This window comes from Alexandromys fortis, unplaced genomic scaffold (genome assembly GCF_014885135.2).
Source record: "Alexandromys fortis isolate MF-2015 unplaced genomic scaffold, M_Fortis_MF-2015_v1.1 scaffold_61, whole genome shotgun sequence".
NCBI lineage: Eukaryota > Metazoa > Chordata > Mammalia > Rodentia > Cricetidae > Alexandromys > Alexandromys fortis.
In genome coordinates this window covers 9040375-9048743 of record NW_026067962.1, presented here as the reverse complement: position 1 = coordinate 9048743, position 8369 = coordinate 9040375, and the positions used below count along the sequence as shown (strand labels likewise).

Sequence of the window (8369 nt, the reverse complement as noted above, 5' to 3'; positions counted from 1 at the left end):
AAAAAGTGCATTTACCAGACAGTGTCCTGAGGATTTTGTGAGTTCGGAGTATCAAGTAAAGAACAGACTGACAGGGCAGAACAGCTCTGCACAGCATCGATTCATCTGTGGCTGTGTTTTACAAATCTGGAGGGATAAAGGCAAGTAAATGAAAGAAGCATGCTGGAAAAAGAATTTACTAGATTGAGTAAGACAATGAGGTAGACATAATATAAATGAAACGACATAAACAAAAACGCAGAGAATGAAAGACATGGGTGGATACAGGCATTAGAGAGGGCGCAGCAGGTAAATCTTGCAGCAAAGTCCTGGGCCATCAAATAGCGTTATTCACCTTTGCACATGGAACTTGACACCTATTCTCTTCCTTAATCACAGCCTTGTTCCCCTGACATGTGACACATGACTCCTGACAATAATCAGAATTTTTATGAAGTACAAATTGTAGAGTTTAGACATCTAAGCAAACATTAAACATTCAGAATGTGTTCTGTGTAGTATTTACTGCATTAGATTATGTCCTTTTAAAAATTAAACAAAGAATGAATAAAAGTTAGAAGGGACTTTGTGGCCAGGTTGTTTAGAAAGTGACTTGAACCTGAGTTACAAAGCACATTTTTATAGAGAAGACTCTGAGATATCCTTTAATAAATAAACAGTTTTAGTTCTGTTTATTTTTTTCCCTTCTAATTAAGCAGGGCTTTAATCTCTTTGTTGCATAGGCAGACAACAGCAATCCCTGGACTCACTGACCTGGGCCACATGCCCGTCACGTCATTTATAGGCATTGTACAAACTGAAACCACTGGGCTCCTTGCTAAGAAATCCATGGCGAATTTGAAGACAGAGAGAGCACTTCAGCAGCGCAGGTATGAGGTGTCTGTGAGTGCAGGGTCCCATAGGATCACTCAGAGACCACGCAGCCACAGGGTGGCCCTGTAGACCCATGAACTCATGTGACGGAATAGAAAACAGACCCAGAGAACTGGAGTGGTCACCTCATGGTGGCGAGTGCAGTCAGGCTTGTCATCAGAAATGAACCTTAGCTGGAAGGTGAGGCAGGCATTTGCACTGGCATTTCCCATGGATCTTGATGTCACTGATGTCGGGTCCCAGCCTGATGCAATAGTGCCGTATTTCGTCTTGGCCTTATTACATACAGTAGGCTCCTAACTTGCTACTCAAGGGGATTCCAACGTTCTTTGCAGTTGCTATCTTTGATTATAGTCATCAACCACAGAACTTAATTGCAGCTTTGACAGTCATTCTAGGAGCTAAGTGTGGTTTTAGGAATATAAACTGATTCAGAGGAGATGGCCGAGCAGATAAAATGCTTGTTGCCGAGATAACCAGAGTTCTGTCCCTGGAGCCCAAGTAAAGGAAGAAGATGAGAACTAGGGCTGTCTTCCAGCTTTACACAAGGGTAATGGCACACGCAAAATAGTAACTAATAAATAACAAACACTAGTGATTTGGGCCAGAGGGAGTCTCAGCTTTGGTTTGAGTACAAAGGTATGAAGGCAAGAAAGTATGTTCCAGTTCCAATTCCAGTGTGGCCAAGCAGAAAGACTTCTCCTTCTGGCGTTCCTTACAGGAATATCTTTTGTTCTGCCCAGGCCTTCATATGGTTGGCTAAGGGCCAGCTACCCTGCAGTGGGTCATCTTGTTCATTCAACTTACCAGTAAAATGTTAGTCCTATCACCCTTCAAGCTAACATTCATCAAGTCTCTGGTCCTAGATTGACTTCACTGAGTTATATATAAGGCATTGACCACTAATCCTGCATAATGTCCTGTCATCTGTGTTTGACTTCATGGCAAGATTTGTTTTTTGAGTGGTTGGGGTGAGAGGGAGAGCTACGTCTGCCTATGAAGTTAATGTGTTTGAGGCTGACACAAACTCTGAGTCTCTAGGAATAGGTAAGAAGAGCACCCCAGTACTCCAGAGATTTCAGAGACAGATAAGAACAGATGACTAAAATGTGAAAAGAAACTCATCTGGGGTTGCTAAGCCAGGAAGCTATCGGGTAGAAACTGCTGGGAGTACTATATGGGGAGGATCTACTTATGATGTAGGATGTTCTTTTGTTTATGTTGCTTTTATTGGTCAATGAATACAGCTGTTTTGACTTATGACTTAGTAGACACCAGGAGGGAAATTCAGAGATAGATGCCAGAACATTACTAATAAGCCACAACTTTGTGATAATACATAGATGAATAAAAATGATTGAACTCAAGATGTAAGACCTAGATAGAAATATGCCTGTGCCATTAGCCAAACAGTGTTTCAATTAATACAGTTTCTGTGTGATTATTCGGGTCTGGGCAGTCAGGAAACAAAAACCCAATCTCTCTTTACATAATAGCACATAATTTTCAGCAACATACATCCACATAAAGCCTAAGAAAGCTTTAAAAAAAAGGTGCTGTAGATTCACAAAAATGGGAGTCAATTGCAACTTCTTGGTAGCCACATTTTTTTCAGATAGGCTCTGTTTGTGAGCAGAGGTGCAGCTTCTTTAAGAGATGGTTTCCTGGTCCATGCTCTTGGCAAGAATGACTCTGGCTCCTTTGGGAGGGCCTATGGAACACTTAACTAGGGTTTGTGAGCAGCATGCTACTAATTACTTAATGGTGGCATAGACCCGCTGCATCCCTAGAGCTGATGCAGTGAGTATGGCTTGCAGAGGTGGTGAGTATACCTCTGTCATGATGCATGGGGCAGAACCAACAAGCAAAGCTGCAGTGTTAATAGTAGCCACATCACTTAGCACTTAAAAAAAAAACACTCCTGATCAGAATATGATTACAGATGCACAGTAAAGATAGATTCAGACAAAAAAGGCATCTGAACAGGCCATACTATGTTTGACCAATGTACATGGACTTAAGACAGAGATGATAAAAAAAATAGATAGAATCATAGATTAAAAAAATAATTTAAGGATAATAAATTGAAGTTCTTAAAAGAAAAATAGAATAAAAATGGGCCATGAAAAGATGAAAAATAAACAAAGAATCTAGATTGTGTATATTATTGTATTTTCTTTGAATCTTTTGACTGCAGAGAGACATTTGATTCTGGAAGCTGCTAAGCTAAACCAACATGTATATTTTAAAGGTAACTTGACTTCAAAATTTGAATCTAAGGATATGTTATTTGGGAAAAGAGGTTCTGCTTTTGTTTTCACAAAGATGGGAACCTGTGGATTCCTTCCAGGATAATGTGGTTTGATAGACCAAAACCCCAGAAAAGGTCTCCATGAATCTTAAAAAGACATTGACCAACAATCAGCAGAAAGTAGTTTGGAGAAAATTATTCCCAAATTTCCAAATGATTGTTTATAAATGTTTGTTTTCATTTAAAAGGGGGTGGGCTATCAAGGGTTAATTGTCACAGTCAATCTCTTTCTTTAAAAAGGGGGAAAGCTATGATATAAAAATGAATACTTTACATTGGAATGGATTTTGGTCTATTGATACAAATTTAAGGTCAGTTTTGTTACATTATATATACATATTTCTACTCTTGTTTAAGATATTATGTTTATGCAGCTCATTTAAAAATGTAATGTACAATTAGGAAATACAGATTAAAGATAGTCATCTAGAATAATTAAACTTTTAGTCATGTTAGTTAGGTTTTCTAGATATAGCGAGATATATTTCAGTTAGATAGATAATCTTCAATACTTCAAAGACCAACAGAATATGGCATTTAAAATGTTTTAAGAAGTTAGACTTTTCCTGGCAGTGAGACATGTCTGCTTCTGGCAGTACCAATTAATTCAGAGAGGTTGATGGGCATTGAAGAAACTTGTTATGGAATTTGCCTTCAATGTGACAAGGCTAGCCATTTGGGCAAGAAACTGTTCTTGCCTGGACTGCTTGATGGTATGCTGTATAAACTGAACATGCAGGACCCACAGAAAAGTGACTGCTGAACTTTACAAAAGACAGAATGGCCCTTCGGTGCTCCTGCTTCACAGAAGAAACTGTCAGACATTCTACTGGACACAGAAGAAAGCAATTGATGAAGTTTACCAGTCGAAGGCAAAACAGATCTTCAAATTTCCTGCTTCACTGAAAAGTCTATCAGAATATTACTGGTAAGTTACAGCCTCGTGGTGATACATAGGTTAATAGAAATGGGTTAATTTAAAATATAGAGCTAGTTAGAAATACACCCGAGCCACTGGCCAAACAGTGTTGTAGTTAATATAGCTTCTGTATGATCATTCAGGTCTGGGAGGCTGAGAAACAAAAGAGAAGTCTCTGTTTACATACAGCACAAAGAGACACAGTGAGAAGGGTGGTGTGGTGTCTAGGGACATGTTCCATTTGACCACTGACTACACGTTGCCTACAACTTCCAGTTGTGTGAATTACATGTGTTAGCTACAAGGGTTCCATTTCATATTTAAGTGGGCTTAAGTTAAGTCCTCATCTTCTGCAACTAATGGGTTTTGGCAATTGCTGTGAGCTCAGTCTGCTCAGAAGTCAAGGGAACAGGCCTGACTTATCTGAGAAGCAGCATGCTGGCAGCTGGCAGCTCTGAGATGTCCTTTTGAACTGTTACAGCATCACTGGAGTCAGATGATTGAGCTGGACTTAGCTCCTGAGGCTGAAGCTAAATCCATCAACCTACTAATGTCACACCATTAACTGTAAACGATCCCAGCCCTGAAATCCCATCACTTTGACAATGAGAACCATCTCGTGCTGTTCGATATGGGCATATCCAGTACATTGTGGGCCTGGATTGGGGAGTGAGCAGCCAGATAAAATTCCACTCCTATTGCTATGAGGGACAGCAACACGATTTGAACCCCAGATGGTTCAGATTAGACACGCCGGGTAGGAAGATGGAGGCACACCACACATTAGAGCAAGTTCACACCAATCCTGTGGCTCCCTGGGTAGTTCCTTTTCCCTTCTTCTCTGTGCCTGCCCCCACCACATACCCACATACTTGGTTTCTGAGCACTCTCCTATTTCAAGCATGTGTCAGAACTATAAAAACAAGCACACACACACACACACACACACACACACAAAATTTACAGGCTGAAAAAAGCAAGTGCCTTCTATTTCCTCTTTTGCACAGACTCTCAAATATATACATATATACATACACATATACAAATGAAAGCAGAAGAAAGATTGTGATAAGAAAGAGGACGAGTGAGAATGAGGAAGGAGATGGCAGAGGGTGACGGGAGGCAGACGGGATCAAAATATGTTGCATACTTACTAAGATATCTTTCTGAAACCCTTCACTTTATATAATGAAAATATACAAATAAAATGTAAATAAATAATTAGCTAAGGCATTCCCTAATTACCTAGATGTTAGGTGGTGGGACATGGACCATGTGGACTCTCGTTTTCCTAAGCAGTTAAAACGTGGCTGGCTGGAAAGGCTGTTTGCGGGCTGGCGTTGCAAAGGTTCCGGGGGCGGAAGTGTGTGACATATGCAAGGCTGCTGTAGCGTGATGCAGATAATATGCATAGCCACGTGAAAGGGTTCAGGCACATCTAAATTGCTTAAAGCTTTGCTGTCACTCCTGTAGCAAAAAATAGGCAGGGGAATTGCCCAGAAGCCCTTGGGCCAGCAACACTGGAGTTTAGACAGTGATGGCTCCAAGACAGACCCAGCCTCACCAAGCTAGACCTCCGCAAGCTCACCTGTGCCCCCACTCACACAAAAGTACATACTGAATAAACAAATAACTGTTAAGAGACACTCTCCTGTCTTCCTGATGCATATTGCCATCACCTTTCTATATAGTTTTATGAATATTTGCCTAGGTTATTTACAGTCAAAAATAAAAACATAAATGTCAGAACGCGAGAAATTTTTTAACTAAGATCTGGTAATTTATACATTAAAACACTATGTGTACCAGGCTTTCTCTTTTGGCAGTGGGGCCCGGGGTGGGGGGGTCACCACCCAGGTCCCAAATCATGACCGAGACTTCTTGTTAGTTAACAATGCTCAGCCTTAGCTTATGTTCATTTCTTGCTAGCTCTTATAAGTTAATCTGTTTCTCTTTATCTACATTTCGCCTTGAGGCTTTTTTTTTTTTTTTACCTTTTTCTCCTTTTGTACTTCTTTCTTTCCTGCTGACTCTATGTCTGGCTGTCTGGCTGGCCTGGGTGTCTCGTTCTCCTTCTCCCTCATTCTCTTCTCCTTCTCTTGAGTCTAGACTTCTTCTCCTTTTTATTCTCTCTGCCTACCAGCCCTGCCTATCCCTCTCCTGCCTAGCTATTGGCCATTCAGCTCTTTATTAGACCTATGAGGTGCCTTAGGCAGACAAGGTAACACAGCAACACATCTTTTCGTAAACGATTGCACCAAAAACAAATTTAACCCATACTTCCATCATAAAACAAAGGTAGCAGAAACAAATGGAACGCACCTTTACATAGTTAAAGTAGCATTCCACAGCATGAATAAATGTAGCACATCTTTACATAGTTAAATATTACACCATAACTATACACTCATTTGAAGTCATTTTCTTTGTGACAGTCGATGGTGTCGACTCTAGAACACTAAGTAGATTGAACAATATGATACAGTCCTGGTGGGAAACGATACTCTAAGCAGAAATGGCAAGTCTATCATACTATTAAAATAATGATTCCTGATAAATTGAAGTTCCTCCAGGAATCTCATGCTGGGAGAAGGCAGCAGCTGAAGCCTGGGCCAGCTGGAGGAGGAACTTGTCTCTGGGGATGGGACTGACAATGTGCTAGGCCACCTTGCAGGGGAGACCCCAGCAGAGAGGGTGATGAGTCAGTGATGCACAGAACCCCAACTTGATCTGGCCTGCGAGGCTCGACATACTTTTTTACCATGGGAGGACATTTGGGTTATGAGGCCTCTTGGTTCCTTTTCCCAGTGTGGCCTCACTGAATACATCTTTTTCTGATTTTTCTCAGTGCTTGTGTAGCTAGTCTCCAGGAGACCAGTGCCAGAGCCTGGCTTGTGTGGGCTCCTAACAGCCGACCCTAACACTATGGCAACAGTGCTATGCATTATGTACGCATGAGGGAGGAAGGACGAGAGGAGGGGATAGATGACAAGGAGAGCCAAGAGTGATCGGCTGTCAAGCTGGGGACTTTGCTGTTTCTCTGGATGCCCGCTCGCTTTTCAATGCACTCAGACTCCTTAAAACCATATCGCTCTTCACTATATCCACAAACCAAGCAAAGTGGCCTTGCAGAGAGGGAGTGCCACGCAGCCCCCAAAGTGTGCGGCACGCAACCTGAAACTGGTTCTCAGGCCAGAGGCTTTTCTCCCACCCCCCTGACCTCTATATAATAAAAACAAAGATATCCTATAGGGGGTAGTCTGTACTACTGGACACGATCCATGCACAATGCTAAGTCGTGAGACCGGCAACAGAGCTTTAAACAGCTAAGCTATTATTTAAAGCAAAAGAAAGGATTTTTCATCCTCCAGGTTGAAAAGATCCTTAAATCATTAATGCGAGCAAGACTGAGATGAAACGGGTCCTTTAATACAGTAGGACAGAAGCTGAACTTGGTGCTGCTCTCTGGAATGGAATGGCGCAGTGTGTTAATATTCTAATCCCTGCGATCTCATCTTTCTGTCTAAGGAAACGGTCCTTGATGAGTCAGAGGGTGCTGTGAGGATTGGCACGGAGCGTGCACTGCTGAAAAATGACAATGTTGGGGACGCCCACAACACCCAGGAATGAGGCTGCAATTAAGGAAACTTTTAAAGTAGTGCAGCGAACTTGAGAAAAAGGCAAGTATTATTTCAAAGCTAAGTTTGTTGCATTCATGTTTCAAACAATAGCTTCAAAAAAACTAATAACTTAAAAATAAATTTCTAGGCCTGGAGGTGGTGGTGATGCATGCCTTTAATCCCAGCACTTGGGAGGCAGAGGCAGGCGGATCTCTGTGAGTTCGAGGCTAGCCTGGTCTACAAGAGCAAGTTCCAGAACAGCTAGGACTGTTACGCAGGGAAACCCTGTCTTGAAAAACCAAAAAAATAAAAATAAAATTAAAATAAATCTCTAAAGAGCTCGATTTCAAGACTATGTGTGTGAAGCAATGTAATAAAATAAGAGATGGTGGGGAGGTTGGTAACTTCCCAGCAGCTTTGCTTTCTCTCAGGTGTCTACCATGAGTGTATGCTGGTTCAGAGGGAAGCCAACACTTTTTTTTTTTTTTTTTTATGTAGAGGCTTTTCAAAAAAGAAATCATTTTATTCCCTCTGTAGATTTCATTGATCTTTGGAATGAAGAGTGAAAGAAGAAAAAAATATTCTTTGAGAAAGAGTGTATTTTAGGTTCCTATTCCCAAAGCAGCTTCAGAGAAGACAGCCCCGT

General features: G+C 41.3%; 1 long non-coding RNA gene across 1 annotated transcript; it reads left to right on the top strand.

Annotated features, from left to right (window-relative positions):
* The first annotated feature begins 802 nt into the window (after positions 1–802).
* Positions 803–7774, top strand: LOC126508289 (uncharacterized). Its single transcript, XR_007593769.1, has 4 exons — positions 803–869; positions 3071–3124; positions 3960–4112; positions 7632–7774. It is a non-coding gene; the product is annotated as an uncharacterized lncRNA (long non-coding RNA).
* The last annotated feature ends 595 nt before the right edge of the window (positions 7775–8369 follow it).